The 3,339-nt window shown below is 43.9% G+C and overlaps 3 protein-coding genes and 2 non-coding genes across 7 annotated transcripts in view; 3 read left to right on the forward strand and 2 right to left on the reverse strand.

The window, feature by feature from the left end:
* The window catches only part of LOC133472567 (zinc finger protein OZF-like), a 284,984-nt gene that overhangs the window by 276,299 nt on the left and 5,346 nt on the right, over positions 1-3,339 (reverse strand). The gene's annotated exons all lie outside the window — the stretch shown is intronic.
* LOC133472547 (gastrula zinc finger protein XlCGF57.1-like) overlaps positions 1-3,339 on the forward strand; it is a 220,531-nt gene that overhangs the window by 72,447 nt on the left and 144,745 nt on the right. The window lies entirely within an intron of this gene.
* The window catches only part of LOC133472553 (gastrula zinc finger protein XlCGF57.1-like), a 208,635-nt gene that overhangs the window by 60,551 nt on the left and 144,745 nt on the right, over positions 1-3,339 (forward strand). The window lies entirely within an intron of this gene.
* On the reverse strand, positions 653-725 carry trnav-cac (transfer RNA valine (anticodon CAC)). The gene has a single exon. It is a non-coding gene; the product is annotated as a tRNA-Val (tRNA).
* trnav-uac (transfer RNA valine (anticodon UAC)) lies at positions 1,419-1,491 on the forward strand. The gene has a single exon. It is a non-coding gene; the product is annotated as a tRNA-Val (tRNA).

A 3,339-nucleotide genomic window follows, 5' to 3' on the forward strand; every position in this document is an offset into this window, starting at 1 on the left:
CACTGTTTTAAGCAGTCTACTTTATTCAGGATCACATATACACGTTACAGTTTAGCACCAAAAGTCAGTTTTTTTACAGTCTATTTCAATCAATCATTCGCTTATTTGATATTGACATCACTAAAACATTGGACAAAATGCATGCATGCTCAAGAAAATGAAACTGGCACTCATTTCTAATAATATCAATACATTTTGGAGCAATTGTTAAAAAACTAATTCCCTTTCGAACACCCCTTTTTCATCAACAAAATTGAAAATTGAAAAGCACTGGCATAGCTGGTGTGGGAAAAGGAATGTACCATACTATGAAGTGGCAGTAATTGGTCATATTTGTATATCGCAGCTGTCAGGTGGAATCCCCTCACCTTCAAAATGACAACTTTTCAGGAAATTGCTTGAGTTTCCAAACACCGCCTTGTTCAAGCTGGTATTCCGTTGGCTATCTTACATTGCTGTCATATATCATTGCATCACATGAACAACAGCTCGCACCCCGAAATTATGTTCAATCACGAATTTAATGTGCTTAAAAATTAAAAGAAATAAAAAACGCTAATTACGGATTGGGATGGATGAGGACGCCATCATTAAAATGATTTTGACACAAACCTCTCCCCATCGGTTTTCATGGCAGATAACAAACAAGCTTTGTTTCCACCCGGTTTCGAACCAGGGACCTTTTGCGTGTGAGGCAAACGTGATAACCACTACACTATGGAAACTGCTGGCTTTCTTTGTCTAACCGCCCCAACAGTACTTTTTGGAGCTGCGACCCTGCAACCCAATGGAAAAAAAAATTGCATTTAACGTTTTGGCCGGTAAATCGTGGAGTAATCAATCATTGATTCATTCATTCATCTTCCGCTTCTCCTCACGAGCCTTTGAAACGTCTGAGGCGCTCCCTTCAGGCCAGAGGGCAAACGAAGAAATTCCAACAGCCGGTTTTGGGCACATCCTCCGAGCGCACAGGCCCATGTGTCTCTCTAACCCTTCCCATCATCACCTCCAAGTGTCGCCAAAGCACCAACAGCTCCAGAAACGTGCGTACGCCAGCCATGAAGTTGGCGTGAGGCACCGCAGGCTCATTTCACTCTTGATACATCTGAACTTTGCCATGAGAAAGAACGTACACCACGTTTTTGTGCAGACGTTTTCTGGATTTGAGCGTACGCCATGTTTCAGTAGGAAATCCACGCAAGATTTTGAACATGAGGCCCCTGATGACTTGTTTCTCCTGGATGTGTAGATGGTAGTCGTGACTGTTTCTTTTGTCCTTGTTGCCTATTTTTAGTTTTAGGATTTGTTTATATATTTTTTTAGATTATTGATTCCACCATCATTTACGGTCCAAAACAGTGGCAGCTCCCCTTAGCATGTGGTGGCCCAGTCCGCCTTGGGTCATAACTCCAGCAGCGGTTTCCATAGTGTAGTGGTTATCACGTTCGCCTTACACGCGAAAGGTCCTCGGTTCGAAACCGAGTGGAAACAGCTTATCTTTCGAGCTGTTGTCTGTGGTTTGCCGGTCCTGTTATACGTCTCAACATACGCAAAAATCTGATTTTTCCGGAACGACTTCTCAGATGTTCCAAATGTCAGCGATATCGACGCAAGGGAGACAGAGTTGTCCAAAATGTGGAGGAGAAATGCTGTCACTGTGGAGGACAACACAGGGTGACATTTGGGTGTGGATGCAATGTAAGAAAGATAAAATCAGTCCGGTTAAAGTGGTCAATAAAATCAGTGAAGAGGGTCCAAAATGAAAAGCAGAGTGAGAATATTGCCATGTCAACAGAAAATGGGATTCTCTGTATGGCGTACGTCATAAATTGTGTGGAAATTGCAGTAAAACAGAAAACAGAAAGGAAAGCATGATTTCTGTTTCAGTGTTATAAATAAAGCTATTTTGTCTCGTGAAGGGCACCGCGTCACTTTCGACGTATAAAATTTAGGAGAAAGCGACGACAAACCTTTTATCTGTCTTGTAATCTGAAGGTTGCTACAGGAATTAGATGAGTTCTCGATAGCCAGAGGTCTTTTGTCGAACCCAAACACACACAAATGATACAGGTAGTGAATTTTTATAGAAAATTTCATGAGCTCTACCAGGGGAATCTACAAGGAAACAAGGCAGGAAAAAGCAAACGGAGGACAAACATTGGTAGGAAGAGGCTGAGCTTGTGATGTGAGGGTGGAATGAGCGTGTATTGACAATGCAAAGAGCTGGGGGTTCCTGTTCTTGTTCATCTAAACACAAATATGCACCAATCTGTACTTTCAGTCGCCCACAAGATGGAATTACTTTGCATGGAACAGAATTTACGCAGGCTGGTCGATTTCCTGGATGTTTGGCCGGTCTGGTCTGCAAGGGGAACAGGTGGATTTGGCGGAAAAGTAGGGGGGGAAAAAGGAGAGCGGATAAAAAAATGTTCCCAGGCAGGGCGGCCGGAGCCCGTATGTCGCTATTCGCACCCGAAAGGGTAGCTCGGAGCGCTGGCAGGATGCCCTGCGGCGGGGAGGGGTCCGATGTGTCCTCGCCACCTCATGGTGCGAGGTGGGGCTTCCTGGCTAAGCCAGTCTTCGGCAAGTTGGTCGAACGAGAGCCAGCAAACAGCGGGTTCCTCACCTTCTTGGTGATCAAGCCAGTGTCCCCCCAAAAAAAGTATTTGTTGATGAGACACTTCAGGCTGGCTGGGGGTGAAAGTTAATTGACTTCGTGTCCGAGTGAGAAACCAGTGTCCGTATCGCAGCTTTGATGAGCTACTTGGGACTGGCTGGTAATTCATTTAGCGTCCGTGTGCGAAGTTAAATCTAGCATCCCCGTGGCCGTCTATCTCGGCGGGGGAGCGGAGACAGCGATGTAGCTCAGTCCGGGGTTTGGGGGTCAGTGCCTTTGGGCGAGAGCATGTCCATTACATTGGTGTCATTACTTTACATTTTGGCAACACACAACAATTACATGTAACGAGTTCGAGACGGTAACTCAATATAAAATTGCAGCTTGCGGTCACTTGCGGTTAACTTCTAAACTGCAAACTCCTTTCAGCTGGGAAGCAAAATGTAAATTTTTTGCGTGAAGGCTACCAAGTTCTTCTTAAACCTGTTGGTTTTCAACTTTCAGTTCTGCTATTTTTCAATGCAAAGATCATGGCAGTTAATGTCAACATTGTTTTCTTTCGTAAAAATTCAAGGACAGTATCAGAACGTTTCCTTGAAACACTTTTAAAATGTCAAACATGAATTCAATATTTACCTGGTACTGAGGAAACAATTCTTTTTCAATTCTTTTTAATGGGGAAAATTGATTTGATGTACAAGTAAATGGAGTCACCCTCACTG

Source organism: Phyllopteryx taeniolatus, chromosome 23 (genome assembly GCF_024500385.1).
Source record: "Phyllopteryx taeniolatus isolate TA_2022b chromosome 23, UOR_Ptae_1.2, whole genome shotgun sequence".
Classification (NCBI taxonomy): Eukaryota; Metazoa; Chordata; class Actinopteri; order Syngnathiformes; family Syngnathidae; genus Phyllopteryx; species Phyllopteryx taeniolatus.